A 21,842-nucleotide genomic window follows, 5' to 3' on the forward strand; every position below is an offset into this window, starting at 1 on the left:
TTCAGAGAATGAGAAAATCTGAATAAGCCTTACCAGTGTTGTGATAATTATTTTTACGAGTTAAAAATAAATAAGTACTGTAATATAATAAAAGTTTATTCAAATAACATAAAAAAGACCAGACCCCTCGATGCCTGTGAAACTTTTCTCCCTCAAACAGCACGCTAGTGTTACTTCTACACTACAGGCTACACACAGCAATATAAACAACGTATCTGCATGTTCTCACATCGTTCTTGTAAAATAATAATAAGTAAATAAACATCAAAATCACTTCGCTGAGAATGAAACACCACTTACCAGCTGCCACGATGTTGAAAATATCCTCTAGCAATTAAAAAATGCGCGTGCAGCGTGAGGAATCTTCCCGGTTGGATGAGGTCGTAGTCAGGTGAACGGTCATCATGTTAGTCATTTTATTTACGGCTAAATTATTATTAATAAATTGTACTAATATTATGATTGGGCGTGGGCAGGCATTCACAAAAGTGTATGTTATTACAAAAAAAATTGAGGAAATTTTGCTTTGACAAAAGGGCACTTAAGGGGCAAAGGAGCAGGTGCTCAAGTGAACCGGTTCTTTCGGACAATTCGATCAAATAAACCAGCTGAAAAAAAAAATGGTTCACCGGTTCTTTTGCGCTCGATGTAATGCCGTCATTGGCGATGATTGCCCTTCATTCAAGCCTTTGGTTTACCCGCACTTATAACATTAGCACAGAATCAGTTCAGAATCAATCACCAAAAGAATCAGTTCGGTTCAGATGCGCTCACGCTCTGTGTCAGTCTGCTTCACGCTGAATCACGCATGCGCAGTTATCATCAGCTCATCTGTTCTCGAATCGGACGCGTCCGACAGAAACGGTTCTCGGTTCAGTGTATGAATAAATGTCGAAATAATTATTATTTATTATTGTTCTGCGTCGTTTGAAGAGAAACATTTTTGGATCTTTATCCCGAATATATATATTTTTTAATCAGGAAGAGGCTGGGGGGTCAAATGGGGGGTCAAGGCATTTTTTGGCAGGGTCTTGAGACCCCCCAAGACCCCCCCTGGCGCCGCCGGTGACTGTGAAATGTATGGTTTTTGCATGAAAATCTTTGAATTACCATATAACTGATTAAGTAAAAGAACATTCCCAGAAGTCTGTGTGTGATGCACATATGATTTTATTTAAATATTATTTCTTCTGTGGTTCTTCAAATTATTATTATTTTTTTATCTTTAATGTACATTAGGGTGTTTTGTGTTACATTATTTTATAATTGATAATTGTATTGTATTCATGTCATGTGTTTCCCTAATAGTGTTTTGCATGTATGAACCTGTGCACCATCTATATACGAGTACTGACAATGTTTTATGTACAGGCCACTTACAATGAACTCTGATTCAGTAGATAGTACATTAACATTATATAATTTAATGAAATATACAGGTGTACGTTGTAAAACATACAGGCACCATTATGCCATCTGTAATATTGTCGCCATATTATGGTTTTATGGTGAATTTTTGACAACCACAACCGTTTTTTACAATGAATAATAAAACAATTTAAACTCAGATCAATATATAAGCAAGTCATTACTGCATAATGGTCTACTTTGTGATAATGACCAACAGAAAGTGTATTATATCTTACATAAATATGGAGGCAAAAAAAAAAAAGTAAATAATAATGAAGCCACCAAACTCAAAATATAAATGAAATCATCGAAACTACACACTAAAACTGAAGCTCAGACGCAAAAGATGAAAACCAATTGTCTTGCTAGATGTTTCTCTCACTTTGTTCAGCACATTTGTAGCTAAGCAGGCAAGAAAAATGAGCAGTTGTCACCAGTGAGGACAAATGGGGTTGTGCTGAATTTCGCTGTAGAGATATCTTCGCTTTTATTTTCCTGTGTGTAAAAATGAAAAAAGCCTACCTGACTGGCAGTTGATACCAGAACAGAAGCCGAGAGCCATGTCTGATCCTCCCTGACTGGCCATTTCATCTCTCTACCCTACAACGTCCACCTAATTGCCATTCACTATGAAGCATATCCATGTCTTTCAGCTGCCCTCTATCCACTCTGTCGCACCAAGGTATGATCTGTAGCTGTGTGTCAAAGCAGAACAGACATTCATCTGTGGATTATTTCTCTTTGTTCTCTTTCTGGAAAGTGCCAGGCACATCACTGACAGCTCTGATCTCAGTATTATGACAAACAGGAAACCAGGCCTGTGCATTTCTGTAATAAGACTCCTATTTGAGGAAAAAGTAATTAGTCGGCCATTACATTGCAAAGCTAATTAGTGTGTCTGTAGTGCCTGCGAAAGTGTCCGGGATGATTCAGAGTGCCTGTGGATAGCCGTCCTGCCACTGTCAGCCCAGCACGCTTCTGAACTCTTAATGAAGACAAATGTGAGCGATTGTGTTTGCAGACACCCAACACAAAGGAGCATGCAACGGAAGTCAACTCCTCACATCTGCTCCCTCCCTTCCTCCAGCCTTTCAGCCATGATCCCTCACTTCCTTCTGCCATTCGGTCTGCCACACACTATTTTTCTTTTTCTGACCACACACTCTTTGTCTTTTTCGACAAGAAAAGTGCACTTTCTTTTCTATGAATATGCAAATTAGCCCCGCCTCCACTCAGTCAGCTCGGACCATGGGCGTGGTAGTGGGGGGAAAAGTGGACCTGACTACCCAGGGCCCCGTCTAGGGAAAGGGCCCTTTGAAATCCCATGGATTTTTTTTTTTTTGCAATTTTTTTTGTAGCCTAATTCGAATTAATTGGGCCCTCCAATTGAGGTCATTATTCATTTCAAAATATATTGATAACACCAACTGAGAGAATGAACTCAGTGCCAGTAACTCTGGATAATATATAATATAATGTGTGATATATTCTCAAACTCCTTAATAAATTATCTGCCTATATTTCTGCACATGTAGATGTGCCTACCAATATCACTGTGTTCTCAAGTGCACACAGGTAATATTGATTTGAGCAATAAAGCGAATGATCATTTTTGTTTGGTGAAAAGCCCTAGCATTGCAGCACAGTGCTGTGCTTAAAAGCTATAGTCAATGCTCAATAAATTCATGATGTTATCAAAGCCAATGAATAGGGTTGCAAAATTCTGGGAATTTTCAAAGTTGGAAAAACTAAAAAGACAAACAAAAAGACACGTCAGTGGGCATTTACTGGGATGTAGATTACATCTCATTTGACTTTTCTTTTTTGTTTTGTTTTTTTTAGTTGAATTTTTTTTTTTTTCATTATGGCAGGCTTAGCTTATTTGATTGGTTTCTGAGGGTACAGTTGTCTCGTGTTCTCCTGTTCAAAAATAAATGTTTTTAATTTAAAACTTGCATCAGTATCATGGATCAAAATTTTAGTACACAAACCCGATAGCCTAAGGTTTAAAGGTATTTGAGCACAAGTAGGCCAAATAGATTTAAACACTGTTTATACTTGTTTATATTCAAATAACTGAAAAAAAAATCATTCAAAATGGAATTTTCATTTTGCTAACCCGCATCGTACAATGGCATGTGTAGGGGGCCCACTGACATTGAGAGTATACAGGGCCCAGAATTTGGTGCTACGCCCCTGCTCGGACTGCTTGCTCCACTTTCACATCGTTAACTGAAGTGGTAAATGCTAGACAATGGCAAGTGGCAATATTGGATTAATTAAGCCATATACATATGCTTTAACCAGAAACTGATTCCAAAGAAGAAGAGGAAGAGCGAATAATACAGGGTTGTCTACAAGACTGTGTATTATAATGGTAATGAATTTTATGTATCACACTCTACAATGCCACATAACTGATATCATTGGCCTTTGTGTTGCTAATAATATATTGCTAGAGTTACACAAATAGCATTCTGGTTCACCATTTCAGAAAAATACCTTCAAAAAATCTTAGGTAGAAACGCTCATCTAATGATATGGAAAACCCAACCCCACAGGTTGATGGGATTGTTTGCATGAGGGGCTTTCGCACCAGAGGATAGTTTTTATAATTCTTATGATTATTGGCAGAAATACCCAATTTTTGGGCATGTTTGTACCGTAGAGACTGGGAACAACTGTTTTTATATCAATGCCAATTGGGGGTACTAAATTAGCTCCTACTTCAGAGTAGGATGTATCCCAACACAATATGAACTACCAGTTATGTCTATAATACATTTTAAACTTTTATAACATCTGACTGGCAAATGAGTCCATGAGCAGTGGCCAATGAAACTGAGAGAAAGTCTGCAAGAGGACAGTGGGAAGTAGGCGTAAATAAAACACATCACTGCCGCCCACATCTCTCCAGCTCTCTCAACCATATTTTCTCTCCTTTTCACATTCTGTTAAAAAACGAGCATAAACCCTGTTGACATTGTGTCAAGAATTAACTTGACACAATGAGTTTGTGAGCGATTTGAGAAGGTTTGAGACCGACGTTGCAATGTGTGATAGGGAGTTGTATAGAAATGTCACAGGTAGTCGACAGGAGCAGGGTCGCCAATCGCTTTCTTAAATTTTGCCCAACCCATGAGGGAAAAGAACAGAGGAAAAATAGATATTGTAGCCATGAATTAAGGATTTATTCCCACAATTTTTTCATTTGTGGACACATTGTACTAATTCCTTCCCTCATTTTAATTGAGTTAAATCACGGCAGTGATTAGTACAATGTGTCCACAAATGAAAACAAATGTGGGAATAAATCCTTAATTCATGGCCATTATAATTATTTTTTATTTATTTTATTTTCTCTCAGCTTGTCATGTGTGTGCCTAAGTAGAAAAGTAGAAATAAGCGTAATTTCAATAAAATGTCAATAGGTTTGAAATCCGCTTTGAAATCTCCAAAATTAAGTTGTTTCATGCCATTACTGCAATGGTTCCTCAGTGTTTCGTCTCTGTGGATTCTAGTGTGACACTAACGTAAAGAGTAAAGTCACACTGCACTGCAGGTCACCAACTCAGCTCCTCAAAATGATAACGTCTTTTTTTTACCCAGCTCTCCTCTCATCTGTCCGTTCGCTCCATCTGTTGCCCCTGTCTGTTGACACCCACTGCTGAGGGTCGGCTCTTGGCTGAAGGTGTAGTAGTATAGTATCACATGTCAGATTTTTGCAGGACCAGCACCTGTGCACTCGCGCACTCGTGAAGAGAGCAAACCTTTGTTATTTGGCGCTGCATAGACAAGCTTTAATACTTGAGTCTGAGAGCATGTTAATCCATGTGCACATAAATGTAATGTGTGATAAATCCATATTTATGGGTCAACAGGTCCAGCGTGGATTAACACACTGAAGATTACATGTTTTCTATTTTAAAAGATATTTTAAAAGATTATCACCACTCATTTCCCCCTTCCCTTTTTATTTTCATTTTCCTTTATGAGATGCCACAATGCAATATGTTGTTTTGAGTGTAGCATCTGCCAAGAGAATAAATATGCATTTTTTATGCATATTGCCAACCTTTTCGCCCTTTTTATTGATGACGGCATGAAAAAAAATAGATTTTTTTGATTTTCTGAGGAATATCTGAGCTGTGATTGCATTACCCACAATGCCAGGGTGCTCTGAGTGTTTTTTAAAGTGTCAATATGTGGATGCTAACTGTCTCAATGGTATTCTGGTCCCTACCCTATATAGTTTTTTTCACCTGATGGGCAATAAAATGGGCATGTTCCATGAGTCATGTTACATTAAAAATTTATTCAAGTTACAATGAAATGAGTGAAAAAATGTAATTCATTCAGATTATCAAATTTTTATGAGCAATGATATTCTGGTCCTTAGACACTCTATATGCTAGATATTTTTAAATGGTGGGTAATAAAGTTAGCAACAAAAAAAAAATCTGATTGAATTAGAAAATCTAATCATTTTGCAAAAGAAAAAAAAAATACATTCAGATTACACTGGAAGTAGGTTAGAAAATCTAATAGTTTCACATCAGCCACATTTCTGCAAAATTTAGTGGCCATAAAAAGTACACTGTCTATTGTAAACGGTATAGCGATGTATGCTGTCAGATTCAAACCAAGAAGCTTTCTGTTCATCAACATGGCAAATCTACATGTCCAACCTGGAGCTGTAGCATGGGAAATCCTTTCTTCCTCACATAAAAAAAAGAAATAAAATTTGCAACTGAATTTCATCTGTAAAAAAACAGCAAACAACAGCAAATGTGAACATACCTTTACACTAAAGGAGGGACTCAAACCCTTTTTCACCCACACAAATGGTCAGGGAGGAATAATACACCAATGGTTAATATTTAGTATTAGTACTAAGTATGAGTAAAAGTGTTAAACAAATCTGACAAACACTCAAATGAGTGGCATAAACATATTAGAGTATGTGTGCTCTAGTACAAGCTATACAAATTTATTCTGTCCCCCTTTCTTTTTCCTCTCTCTCTCTTTATTAATTTGTTAGATTTAGACTCACATCTCAATCTAACTAATCTCCAAACAAACTATCCTCCATCCTCCATCCTCCATCACAGCATTCTGAGCTCCAGTCACCAATTTTATCCACCGCTGGCCACAGAAGCCATTTGTGGTGTTGTAATCACATCTCAGCGTCTAGAAGTGTGACTGAGTGTATTATGTAAAGTCTAAAGAGGAAACTGAAGTTGGTATATGTTTGAAACAGTGTCTGTCTTGGCCTGTAGCTACAGAAGGTCTTATGCACTTTTCCAAAAACTAGCAAGAATCTAAACACTTTCTCTTGGCATCATTGCATGAATCCTTGAAGGAGAAAGCAATCAGAATGCATTGCAACAAGGAGTTCATCCAAGATGGCAGACAAGATACATTTCTGTTACAAAATGTATTACAATATAGATTAATTATCAATAAACATTAAAAAAAATTAAATAGATAAACTGACCCAATATTTTTACCCATTTGTGCATTTTTGTGATTAGAGTACTACATTGTTAGGTTAGCATCATGCTAATGCTAAAGTCTATTGAAATTAACTGTACTGTAAGTTGTGCTATCTCATAAGGAGCACTCTTTCTGTGATGCCTATGAAGAACATTACTTGAGGTGAGAATGCTGCCTATGTAGGCAGAAAATAGCAAGGCTGTAAACATCACATAAACATCATCTGAAAACATCACATTTAAATATATTCCCTTCAAGCATATCATATCTGTAATATGTATGCTGAAGTTTACTTCTTTTTCACAAGGGCATGTGTGTGTGTGCGTGTGCGTGTGATGTGGCAGCTAGCAGCGTGTGTTGGGGTAATGCTTCTAAGTCACAGTGAAAGTGACCAGATGGCGAAAGCGAACTGAAGCATTCCTCTAGCTATGACTGCTCTGCATTTTAAACAGCCTGCCTCATCATGATCTCACATCACACACGCACACACACACACAACGTAGGCAGAGCCAATTAGCATCGTGCTGCATTTCACACATTGCCTGTAAACCTGAGCCAAGAATATTTAGAGACAGTGGTCCACATAGAAAGGGTGAAATAGCACAGGATGTTATTACAGCCTGAAAAGAGCCGCCATGGCCATTGTGCTCATCTAACCACCTGCAAAGCACGAGTGTATGTGCTCAGAAGTAAAGTGTTGCTAAAGGTGAAGTGTGTCCTTTTTTTCCATTGTTTAAACACATTATCCTATCACAGTTTAATGTGCAGAGTCAACTACTGTATAATTAGGTAGACTGATTTCCCTGAAAAGTGTAACACTGTGGTTCTATCATCACATTTCCAACAAGCTAAACACAGTAGCTAATGATGTGAGCTAGTTTCCCTGCTGACCAAAGAGATGAGAAACATACTATATTCTGAAGTACACTTCCAACTGACATTCCACGAGGCCTCGGCAGAGATCAGTGACACGGCTGACATTATAAATAACGTGACAATGCCAATGAGATAGATGCATTGAATTAAGTACATACTCTGACATTTGGCTGCATGATTTGAGTAAAAATTAAAAACAATTCTGATGATTTTCCTGGTCTGTATGGCTTTACAATTTGGCAACCCCCCCAAAAAAGTGTGTTGTAAAAGTGTAATATCATACTACTAGTAAAAAATATACTATTATTTTGAGATAATTCTGTTTAAATGTATCCATTCAAGCTCAGGGGGATGCAAATGAGGAATCAATTCTGTGTTTGTGTGCTGTCTGAAATGTTAAAATAACTTAGAAACTCATGCTAATGATTAACTACGATCCGTTTCGCCCCTACAAGCGAGTGAACAACTCAAATGAATTAATTTATACCACTATTTAAGACAGTGGTGCATTTTGGTAGCCAGACTGGAAGACACAATGTCCCCGGGACGTCTGTCTAGTGATTTCGCGAGACCTGGTATGGAAGCCGACATATTTAAAGGAAAGTCGACTCCTAGACTGTCATGATTTTGGCTAATGCAGGACACTACTGAATGATTTAAGGCACAGTTGTCTTATGATACATCACATAAACTGTTATGGCTTTCTGTACACTGTGTTAATACAGATTAAATGTCATCAGTGGGCCAAACCATGAGAAAAAATCCAGAGATCGCAATCTAATCCCATGAAATACACAAGGGAGGTCAAAGACTCGCAAATGACCACGATATAATCCCCGTGAAGAGGAGCGCTGAAGACTTGAATGCATACCATGTTTAAGTGGAATCTTCCCCAGACCTGCTAATGAACCTCACAGCCGTGCTGATTTAACACTCACACCAGCCAACGTGATGAGAAAGTGTGTCTCTCCTCACCACGCAGAGAGAGAATATAAAGACACATCAGAAACCCTACTGTGACCTACATGCACACTACCCAATCCCCGCCAGAAGCTGTTTGTTAAAAAGAGCTGAACCCAATTCCCGCTGGTATTGGGTACAACTGTGGCCCCACTGTCCCATGCACAGATGCTCCACCGTGGGACGTTCCTAAGAGCCAGGAAAATACTACACAAACACAAATGCTTTGCCAACATGTTGAGTGTGCGGCCCTGTTGTAGTTATATATGATACATTTTACATAAGATACAAATCAACATTCTCAAAAAGTTCATTATTTTATTTCTCAAGTCAAAACCTTCCACATCAACAATAAAAATAAAAAAATTAGACAAGTTTACGTGAACCATATGAAAAACAGACTCTGAAAAAAATATTTTTGTTACTGCATCAGATGTTCCTTTTTAAATTAATTATAATATTATTGACTTATTTTATTTCACATTTTTGCCAATGAGTCATCTTAAATAATAATAATAATAATAAATAAAATAATTTTTAAAAAATCATTAAATAACTAAATATAATAAGTTTTTGAAGTTTTGAATGTCTCTTATTCTCACTGAGACTGCATTTATGAATAAATTTTTAAATATTAGAGTTTAAAATAACTGTGATGATTTTTTCAGGATTCTTTGATGAACAGAAATTTAAAAAGAACAGCGTTTTATTTTATTTATTTATTTTTAATGGAAGGATATGTAACAATGTAAAACTCTTTAATTTCTCTACTGTTCACCAGTTTTAATGCATACTTGCTGAATAATTTCTTTAAAAAAGAAAGAAATCTTACTAACCCCAGTTTTTTGAATGTTACTCTTTGTATTGTGCCAATAATCAACAAAATTTACAATAATTTGTTGAAGAAGTATCCTTATGCTTATATGGAGTTCTTGGACTACACAAAATCTTTCTCATGAATGTAAAGTCAACAAACATGTTTGACAATATTTTGAGAATGATAAGCGAGTTCATGCATTAGTGTGGCAGTAACAAACTTTGGTACTCAAGAGAGCTATAGAGTTCCCTAAAAGCATATGTACCATTAAATTGGATGTGTTAATATTCAGCCAGCTATCTATAAACATTTTCTATGTAACCGGCCTTGTTCAGCTCTGTCAGTTGGCTCACATACTTGCATAGAGTATCCGGTCTAAGATTGTTCTTCGTGTGCCAGGCTTCTCCATCCACACCCATCTCGTGTAAATCCACTCAGCCATCAGGCTTTATTACAGACCATTATGTTAGGATGTGAGGAAGGCCAAGGCTGAATGAAATTGATTCCAGCTCCTGTCAGTCAGTCAGTCGACCCCTAAACATTATAAATGGACGATGAAGGTTCACTTTCACAAGGCAGTGGAACAGAGCGAGAACAAGCTTTTATCTCACTCTGAAGTTCAAGACCTCAAACAGAAACCCCTCTGTATTGGTTGAAAGACTCTGAATCCTTGACCTTGGATCCATACGGCTGTTTACTGTTGATGGAGTGTGAAGCTCTCAGCCCTAAAGGAGCGCTGTTGTTCCTGGAACAGGGCCAATGGCCATACACCCTTCAGAAAGATACGCAGAAACCCAACGAAACACAGGAACGGGTGAGAAACACTGTCCGGTCCAGAAGTAAACATCTCCAAATAAATCAGCTCTGTAATGAACCTTGAATTGCATTGGTACGTGACAAACCTGGCCGGGGACTCCTCTCTGCCAGGCCTTGCCCTTGTTATGGAAAATCTTCATGCCAAGTGTCACCAGGAGCAGTGAAATATTACTGACGCATTTGTTGCTGTATTTCAGGTACTCTGCAAGGACATTATACCCAACACCATGAGAAAGATAAATTAGCTGACAGAAATCATGGCTACCACCACAGAGGACAATACACCGTAGGGCTGCATGTTACTGGAAAAATACTGACATTGCAATATTTTGTTTTCTCTTGATTTATTCTATGATATGAAAGAATGCATATATTTTTACCAGGGGGACTTGCATAGTTATAATCAGAAAGAACTCATTATTCTAGAATGAGAGGGGGGATTATTGCAGGAGTGCAAAAATATATATATATAAAAAAATGTATTATTATTTTTTATTTTTTTTAAAGATGAAAATATTTTTTCTGAGCACAAATAATCTTTTTATTTTTTTTAATGATTTGGGTGAAACTTGGGTTTATTCTTTATGAGAAAACTCAAAACTAACCAAAAAGTGAGTTTAAAAAATATATTTCCAATTTGAGTTTTCATAGATAAGATTTGATCAAAAACACAGTCAAATCAGGAATATTGCTAAATATTATTATGATTTAAAATACAAAACAAAATAAAAATCTGCAAAATTACTCTTTGATCTTTCAGAAATCATTCTGATATGCTGATTTGCTGCTCAAGAAACATTTATTGTAATTATCAATGTTGAAATCAGTTGTGCTGCTTAATATTTCCATATTCTTAAATAATTAGACATTTCAAAAGAACAGCATTTATTTGAAATGCTTTTATTTAATGTAAATTCTGATGATTTATTTTAAATGTATGCGTAGAAAAAAAATTATAATAATAAAAAAAGATGAAAAATTTAACCTTTTTTCAACCTTTTAGGGCTGAATGATTTAAAAGAACAAAACAAAAAAGACAAACTTGGATGTTCACACTTACAGTAGTTCACTCTTGATAAGAGCTAATGAAGTGAGAAAGGCTTTTTTTTTTATCTAGCCTATTTACACTTGGGTTTTCATAGACCATATTCCTACTGTTTTTAACCAATTAAATATGACTATAAAAAGAAAAAGAGACACTTTATCATAAGCTGCACTTGTGTAAATGAACAGTGCTGCGAGCGGTTCACTATGAAACCAGTTGTACATAAATTTATTCAGTTGGATGATTTGTCAATCGCACTAAGCCATATTGTGATATCAATTTCATTTCAATATATCATCATATACACCATAACGAGACCACAGTTGCACTCTTGTAAAAAAAAAAAAAAAAACTAAAGCTTTTTCCAAACAGGAATTCAGCCTGTTCTACACATTCATGTCTGGTTGTCACAGGTATCCGCACTAAACAGCATGATTGACGGAGTCACTGAGCTATAGCAACAACGTATGTTCACTTCCCCTCCAATTAATTTCAGACTTAAGCATTAATTGGTGAGGTGTGCACACTAGAATAAACAACACATGTTTCCCATCAAATCTATGCATAATCTCCTGAGACAGGCCCACACTTGGCTAACGAGTCCAAGGTCAGAAGCAGTCGGGATCCTGTGTGATCCAGGCCTGTCTCTCTGCTGTCTGCAGGGTTTCAGTTTCACTGGGATGATGAGGGACACAGATGTTTTGGCTCTTACTTCAGGGCATCCCGGGCTGAGCTGCCTGCAGGTCTAGTTTCCTCAACAAGTCTGAAGAGTGAAAGCAGCAAATTAAACACATGCTGACCGTAATTTTTTCCCCAGTGAAACTTAAGAGCTCTTAGCATGAGGTGTGAGCAAAGCAGCTAAACATTTTCCAAAGTATGCTTACCGCAAAGCAGCATCGCTATTAGAAATGGATGTGACTGATTCTTTATCTTGCAGTGAAGACACCACTTAACCTCACAATATTTCGGAAAAAATAAAAAACATTAATAAATGTGTTTTTTTTATGTGATATCAGTTCACAAAGTATGGGTCGAGATCTAGTTCAGTTCATCATCAAAGAAAGCTATACTGTCATTCTCGGTTAGATTTGTATTATCATTGATATATTCCTGTGATGCAAAGCTGATTTTCAAGCAGCAATATTCAAGTCTTCAGTATCACGTGATCCTTCAGAAATCATTCTGATATGCGGATTTGCTGCTCTAGAAGCATTTATTATTTTTATCAGTTTTGAAAACAAATGTGCTGCGTAATATTTTTTCGTGAAAACCATGATACATTATTTTTCACAATTCCTTGATTAGAGGATAGATTCACATAGCCTGGTAATACCAGACTCTGCTACTTCACTTTACTTCGTAGACAGAGTCTGGAATGGCATAATAGAGAAGTGTTTTCTCTCTCGCTAGGGGGCGCTTGTCTGAAGTTTAAAATCATTGGTTACCCGTAAGCAAATCAGATACGTTTAGTTATGACGTATGTTATGTGCCTGTACAGCCGCATCGAAGCACAGACATCATGCATCGAACTCAAATCTATGATTGAACTTTCACTGTAAACCTGTTGTAAACACATGATGATGCGAGCGAAATACCGAAGTGAACATGGCTGTAAACGACTATTGCATTTTGAAAAAGAGTTGAATGTTCTCCATAACAGAGCGAATTGCATCCCGTGTCTCGTTTCCAATTTCCGCGGTCGTTTTGGTTTTCGATTTCTCTAACCTACAATGTAAAACTCGGCGTTTAGCATCTACGTCACGGCTCTCAGCCCGCCCTCTGTTCTTTGATTGGCCCGGCTGTTTTCAGACCGGTGGCAAACAGAAAGCTCGGACGCTGTATCAGACTGAGTACAGAACATAGACAGTAAAGGAAATGGACACAGCGACCCCATTGGAACTCAATTGAGACAAGTGAAGCCCATTTTTAGCGTTTTTTAGCACTTCCGTTTCTGACGCGCAGACTCAAACGAAGCTTGACGACGTCAGCAACCTGTCTGACAGATGTAAATCTTCTAGTAGCTGTGCGATGGCAGATTAACTGCCATCGTTAATCTTGCAGAGACGGCGAGCTTGAGCGGGGAGTTCTTTGTCGTGAGTGAGCAGGAGTAAGTATTCTGATTAATTATTTTGTATAGTATTTTAAAATGTAACGCCAGTACGCCATATTAAGTAAATTGCCTGCGAGCTTCTCCTCCTGTCTGTACGGTAATTTCTCTACTGTGCGACAGAGAGTCGTGCGTTATGACGCAGTCGTTAGCCTATTTTTTACAAAAACTGTTTCTACGGGGCCATAATGTAACATAGAAGGTAATGGAGCCCTTTATACATTGTCGTGTATCTTTAGAAATAAATAATGGACAAACGGAGTCTTTAAACGCCTCAGATGTAACGTTATTCGCTGTCAAAGTGACGCCAAAATGAATGGGAGTCAATGGGAATGCTAACGCAAGTGAAGTTCTGCTAAAAGATGGCAGCCCCCACCCGACTTCAACTTCCGGTCGAGTTCCTTGCCGCCTGGTACAGAAGCGAAATGAAATTGAGCGGAAGTAGGAAGTCTGACGTAGTCAGGCTAAGATTCACATAGAAGCAACTCAGCTCTTTTCTCTCTCTCTCTCAGTCTCTCTCAGAAGATTTGAGCTGAAAACCTTCAGTGACTCAGGTTCGTGTATTCTTCTGCATCTAATAAATACTATCAAATAAATCAGCTCACAGTCAGATTGTGTCTCCGTCTCGCTAAAAGGCAGGACTCCTTTTCATAAACACTGAGCACATTCAATAATCTGTGAGGCAATTCAAAAATGCAATAATATTATGAGGCAATTCACGAAGTTTACTCAGTTCCTATGAATAAATGCTTGATAGACCGTCAAGAAAACATACTTCTCCACAGCTGAACTACAGCAGCACTTATCTCCCTTTAGAGAGATTCATTCAGTGCAGACTTTAATAGAACTGCTGTTGCATGGAGATTGTGCATAGAATCAGGAGAAGAAACATCTAATATGAGGCCAATTAAAAATAGAGAAAACCAGCAAGGGCGAGAAAATACTTTTCTTTTTTTTTCAGAGATTCAGACACTGTAGTCGAAGTCGTATTCACTCCACGGTTGAAGAGGCAGATGCATGCTAGATAATAACAGCGCGGATGCTATCCAGCTTTTTTTGTCAAGAATTCACTTGACATTATTCATCAGTAATCCTCCATAAAAACTGGAGCAATATGTTCAGTTATGGATGTGATAAAACTCATGCATTTCCCAACATAATCAGTTACATGCTACAAGGCTAGTCCACTTTTATTTGTTTGCCTTTATTTGACCATGCAATCCCCTCTGACACATGTTGTCAGGGATGAAACATATAAGCACATTATCAACAACAACAAAAAAAGCAAGCAAATTATAGCAGGAGACAATACATTTGCTATTGTGCTCTCTCGCATGGAGTCCACTGGATCCTTCGGGCTGTTAACAAACAGGATCAAAATAGCAACGTAAGCTCTAAGCCATAGATATTTTAGCCCATAATGTGATTTTTGAGCCTTGAGTTATGCTCTGCAGCTGCGACTGTGAAAATAACAACATGCAACTGAAATTCTCAAATGGTGAATTTTGAAATCTTTGACTCTTTTTTTAAGCTTTAAAGATGGCCGATGAGAAAGACAAAGAGAGAAAAATAATAAATGGTACAAACGCGTAGCTGAAGGGTACAGAATAATGTGCTGAATATTAAAAAGCCTGTTTTCAGAGAGGGAAAATATGACTTAAATGTAGGAGGCCCGGCACATTTAGCACAGTGAAAAAAAGAAACGCTTGAATATGACATGCCCTTCTCTTCTTTGCTGCTGTAAGGAGGTATTAGCATAGCCCTGGCCACAAGATCTGACAGTGGTTTAAAATGTACGGTGCAAAAATTGAACATCGAAATGCCTTCTGCTCATCTCGTATGCCACCGGCGGAAGGTCACGGGAAAGCACTGAGGATAATCCACCTGCGCTAAACAACCTGTGATGAACATTGCTCTGTTTCTCTCTGGGTTTGTCTTCTGTTTCTGTCAAACCACCTCTGGTTTACCCATCAAACACTCATGAGCTAATCCTGCCCTGAACTGAATCTCTTTACCGACTGACCTTTCTGACATGCTCTTTTTAATGTGAGGGAGAAGAAAAGTTTAACTCAAGCTATGCACTGCATTACTTTTCCTACCCACATTGTTGTATCTGAACTAACATTATTCTAAATAAAAATGGTGAAGTGGTGGTATTAAGACATAAGGAAGACATTTAACTGAGGATTATAGTGATGTTTTAATCAGCTGTTTGGACTATCATTCTGACGGCACCCATTCACTGCAGAGGTGAGCAAGTGATGTAAAGCTACGTTTCTCCAAAAATCTGTTCAGATGAAGATACAAACTCATCTAACTGTGCATCTTGTATGGTCTGAGATATTTTCAGCAAATTTTCACTTTTAGGTCAACTGTTGCTTTAATAATGATTTATATTTTTAGAGTGGATTTGGCGGAGAACGTTATTTTTACTTGATGGTTACACCACAAATCAAACTTTTCTGGAAGACACTTTTTTATTTTTCAAGCCCATATGAAACCAACATGATTACAAAGGGGTCATATTCCGTATATGTTTTTTTAAACATTGACAGGGATCTCCTTCAGTTCTTCATGTTCTTAGTTTCCCAATAGTTCTTTATCATTTGTCACGTTTCTTCTGTCAAGTAAGAAAAGAAGGAGAGTGAAGGGGATGCTGTTATTTTGTCAATTGAATGGATTTATATGTTTTTTTTCCTCATAAAGAAGGGAGGGAAACTGCAGGCTGCACTCCAGTGGAGTCTGTCATAATCATATACTGTATGTGACAAAGCTGGTGAGATGGATGTTGTGTCATTTGAGCACAGAGAGTTTTAATTAAAAGGGAAAGATGATTCATTGCCACCACAAATCTCAACTCAGGCATGCACTTCGTTTTGAGAGAACAATACATTTAAGGTGAATTATGTATGTTTTGTGCCACTAAACACAAATGCAATCTTTTTTTTTTTTCAATTAGCCTGAACATTGACTTAACCAGCTGCATGAGTTTGGCTGAACTGAACAATGGCAATGAGAAAAGTGAAACTTTGTGATTCAGCAGCTATTGGTGCAGAAATTACTCACTTCGCTATTAAACAGTGACAATACAGATCACGGGATGCCAAGATATATGCAATAGATTTCATGCACAGTCTTCCTTGTCATAGGTAATTAATGGTCAACATCACCGAAAAGGGAGGAAGACTTTGATATTGAACACTCTAAGAGTCTGATGACATCATGCGGGTCTCTAGGGTTCAGATGTACACCATTATTGATGAAGTCAGATGTTTCGTCCATTGAGGGCCCATCTGCAAAACTAATCAGAAAGTGACTTGTAAGCGACCTCTGACTTCAGATATTATTCAGCTCATAGTTCATAGTTATATTTTGACAGGGGGAAATATGGGTCTGTCTGCATTGAGATTGGAATCAGACTGTGGTCAAAAGACTAGAAATTGAGAGGTAAACATGCAACGTTTCAGCATCTCCATCATGTCCTCATCTTAATGAAATTGCTGGCGAATATGACTAGTGACTAAAGCTTTTTTTTTATGATTACAAATAAAAAAAAACATGAAATGAAGAAAGATAAAGATTAAAAAAGGAAAAATATGAAACATTGCACATTCCAAATACTGCAAGATATTAAAAACAAGTTTTAAAAGAAGTTTCAAAGTTATATTTGTTTGATATGTAAAGCCTCTAAAGCATTACGAATTTAACACAATATTTTAATACACGGTTATTTTCACAATTATAACCATTTAATTTCAATGAATATGACCTAATGAAACATGCCTAAATGTAAACACCATTTTTGTAAAAAATAAAAATACCACTGAACATTTGATGGAAACAAGCATGTTACCACTTATTCAGAACCAAAGGTAGATTTTTAATAATGTACTACTGAAAATCCATAGACTAATAATCAACTAATAATATTGGTGTCCCTCAAAGTCTATGGTGATGATGGCCCTGAATGAAAGAAAAATAGCAGTAAATGTCTGGATCCTAGTCCACAAGCATATTCTAAAGACATCAGTTAACATGGCCATCGGGTAAACGGCTTGAAATGAGCAGCACTTAACTGAAGAGAGGAGTGTCATATTTCCCCCTGAATCAAAGTTAAGTTTGAAGCCATTGAAGAGAGTTGAGCTGAGAAAGTATGACAGCTGACAGCTGGACTAGATGTGGGATCCAGCTCAACACAGAAAAACCAAAATGATTCCCTGAAGGCAGAGATTTGACATCCTCCAGGATTTGGAAATTATACCCACTTACTGAAATAAATGATTAGGAAGGGAGTATCCAGACATATGGAACTCAAATAATGATATGCTGGAACCATGGAACAGTGAAAGCTCATTTTTCGATGTTAAAATACGTTCTCCTTTCCTGGCTTAATGCAACAACCATAATTATGAAAGCTTCAAGCTTGTTTCAGCCATGGGATAAAAACAAACAAACAAAAAATACTTTTTTGGCAGTTTATATATTGTAATTCTGACTTTTTCTTTTCTTTTTTTCTCAGAATTGTCAGAATTGCAAAATATAATAAATGTTGGCATTTTTAGATATAAACACAATTGCGAGAAAAAGTCAGAATTGTGAAATAAAAAGTCTCAATTAGTTTTTTATTTTGTGATGGGAAAATGTGAAGAATAGCAAAAAAACTCAAGAATTCTGAGATGTGAATTAATATAAAAAATACAAACTTTTTATCTCACAATTCTGACACACAACTGTGAGAAAAATGTCAGAATTGTGACATATAAAGTCACAATTACCTAAAGTATATCTACTTAGAATTTGGTCTTTTTCTTGCAGTTATGACATTTTTCTTAGTTTACATCTCACAACTGCAAATTTTTTTCCTGCATCTCTGAGAAAAATTGTAAAAATTGTGAGATAAAATGTCACACTTTTTTTATATTGTGGTGAAAACACGCTTCCACACATACTGTAAGTAAGCTATTCGTAGGTAACATTACTCAAACAGTGCAAAGTTGGACAGTACTATCTGTCCACCCAACTAAAGGTAGAAGGGTGAAAATTTCCAGGAAACCAGTTTAAAAACATTATTTTTTTCTTTTGGTGCTCAGAAATTTTACACCGCCTCTTTAAGAAAGTTAAAACATTTCTGGTGACAGTCTTGGAGAGAATGCAACTTCTTGAGTTTGTGTGACAAACTGCAATCCACAACAAAAGCCCTCTCTTTGTGCCACACATTTACACAAACACATCAAGACAGGGAACAGAGCGTGCATCCAAACATCCTATCTCACTTACACAGACACACAGAACAGCCCTGGGCTTTGTCTTGTTACAGTGAAATCCTCTCAAAACATCTCACACTTTTTTCCCTGCTTCAGCCTCTCTCCCGCTTTCTTATCCTGGTTTGGATGTGGTCACTGTTGTGTAAGGTTTTTCAGAGCTTTACAGAGCTCTAAGATCCTGTCGGGACAGTTGAATCATGGAAATTATATTCATGCCCAAGTTTTTATGCCAGCTGAATGAGATGCAGCATCCTGGCAAAGATGCATGAGCCACATCACCCGTCGCTCCAGATTCTCACCTCATCCTGAGAGATTCAATCCAAATGCTGCACACCTCAACAACAGCAGCCCTTCGCTTGGGCACAAAGTATCCTTACCTCTGTGTTTGCAGTCCTTCCTCATTGTCTGCCACCACATGCTTTCACCGGTCTGGGTTTTTCTACTTTTGGTTCCCTATCTCTTGTTCTCCTTCTATATATCAACAAAATGAAGTGGCCTTATAGTGACCATCTCAGCCTTTAATAGCCTCTGTAAATCACCGCAGGTTTAGCGCAGCACAATAGCAGCAGTGACCCATTCATCACCTCCACACTACAAGAGTCCTCTGACATCAAGATGTTAATTACTACACCATTACTACACCATTTTAATTTAAAAAGCTCACTGAAAGGAATTGAAAGGAAAGCTGTTTTAATTTAATTTTGTGTTACATGAGCATAAAATGTTTTCAGTAGTTGTGTTGCTACATTTTCTTAGAGAGTTTAAAACCTAATAGATATGCATAATTTTGATTTAGTTTTTCCTAGCAATACTAGGGTTGCCACCTTCAATACAGAAAAATAACGATGACCACAGGTCCGATGACGTGCCAGTGGTGGTAAATGACAACTTAAAACATGTTTTCATAAAAAATACCACACGGTTAAACACAACCTGAGCTATAACGTATAACCATGTGGTACACCTGCATTAACTCAGCTGCTGTAACCTAGAAAGGAGTAGGATGAGAAATTGCTAATGAACTTTAGTAATTGTATAAGGTGGTGGGAACACAGATTTTGTATAAAATATTTGTCATTGTTGGCAGACAGTAACACCATTCAAACAGTGAAACCACATAATAAATAACCGATCTACAAACATTTCTAAATTCATGTAAAACACACATTTTTTTTAATTATTATTGGTAAGATAATCTATTTTATATAGACTATTGTTAATTCTACAGTAGCCTGTTGAAGAATGCAATAATTTAAATTAGTTAAGGTATTTATTTGCTTCACATAGGCACTATATTTGTATTATTAACTAAAATAATTATTAAAATAATGCTTATGTGTCTGACTGTACACATTAACCGTAATAAACAAATCGGTAATACTTTAAAATAAGGTTCATTAATTAACTACATTAATAAACATTAACTAATAATGATCTGCACTTATACAGCAATTGTTCATGTTTGTTCATGTTAATTTCCACATTTAATAATATTTTTCTTTTTAAATCTTGTTAATATTAGTAAATGAACCGTGAACTAACAGGAACAAACAATGAACAGCTTTATTTCTATAAACTAACATTAACAAACATTAATAAATACTTGAACAAATGTATTACTTGTTGTTAGTTCATGTTAGTTAATACATTAACTAATGTTTAATAAATGAACCTTATTGTAAAGTGTTATCAACAAATCATACCATAACACGATTCATTAACATTTTTAACTTTATTTCTTAACAAATAGGCCACCTATGAAATCGAATGCAATCAATCAGAAAATAATTGAGGTGATAATAAAAAAACTATCTGACACTATCTGCCTCAGAGATGATGATAATGTCGCACATCTGACACGCGCTGACAAATTGACCCGCCCTCCTCTGACTCTGATTGGCCGTGAACCTGAAACAAACCAATCAATCCAATGATGGCAGCAAGTATTACCCAATCAGGGGCAGAATAGGACGAGTCTTCACAGAATGCCGGTGGGATGATTTGTATGGGATGCTGCATTGAAGACAACTCCGAAAATACGGAACAAACCCCAGGACGCGCTATTTTATTCTCAAATACGAGACGATTCCGTATATTAAGGGACGGGTTGCAACCTATAAGCAATACACTTTTACTAAATGTCAAAATAGACTCATTTTTTAATTTGAGAAATAAATAAAAATTAGCACTTACAAATTTTGCAATAGCTAATTAATTTATAGACTGCAGTGCATTAAATTAAATGTTTAAATTAAATTAAACATGTGCATTGTTTAATTTAATTCAATTTAATTTTGTCTTAATTGTCAATAATAAGGTAAAATAAGGTAACACTTTTGTGTAGGGTCCAATTCACCTCAATAAAGTAAGTAAAAAAAATAAAAAATAAGAATTAAAATTACTAAAACTAAACTAAATAGAAAAATAAAGCTAAATAGAAATATTATAAAACAAATAAGAAAGAAATGAAAAAAATCACATAACAAAGTTAGGACTAACTAAAATTAAATTAAGTCTATAATCTAAATAAAACTATAACTAAAAGTATTTTTAAAAAATCACAATAATATAATAATAATACATAAATAAATACTATATTATTATTATTATTATTATTATTATTAATAATAATAATACATATGATAATAATATATAAATAATACTAAATTGTAAAAGAAAGTATATTACAGACAAAATGTGGAACACAACTCAACATTATGTTTTTGGCTGTTAAATTATTTTAATACAATTGTTTTACTACAATTAATTGAACATCAATTCAACAGATTATATCAAAATTGTTAAATAATTTTACATTATTGAATACAGTCAAGAAGGTTTAAACCTCTGAGTTGATATTTGTTTGTTTTTTGTTTTTTGATATGCCAAGCTATTTTTAATCTTAATTCTTTGTTTGATAATAATTTAATGCCATTAAACCGCCAAGTCTACTGTGTTCGCGCAAAACTGCACCCTTGTGTGTTTTCCCTACAGGAATGTATTTAAGTGTGTGGAGAGGGGGTGAAAACGTGGAGTGAAGTGACAATCAGC

At 36.4% G+C, this 21,842-nt stretch overlaps 1 protein-coding gene across 4 annotated transcripts in view; it reads right to left on the reverse strand.

Annotated features, from left to right (window-relative positions):
• The window catches only part of LOC113053469 (ecto-NOX disulfide-thiol exchanger 1-like), a 76,641-nt gene that overhangs the window by 38,571 nt on the left and 16,228 nt on the right, over window positions 1-21,842 (reverse strand). The gene's annotated exons all lie outside the window — the stretch shown is intronic.

The sequence above is a fragment of the Carassius auratus genome, chromosome 34 (assembly GCF_003368295.1).
Source record: "Carassius auratus strain Wakin chromosome 34, ASM336829v1, whole genome shotgun sequence".
NCBI lineage: Eukaryota > Metazoa > Chordata > Actinopteri > Cypriniformes > Cyprinidae > Carassius > Carassius auratus.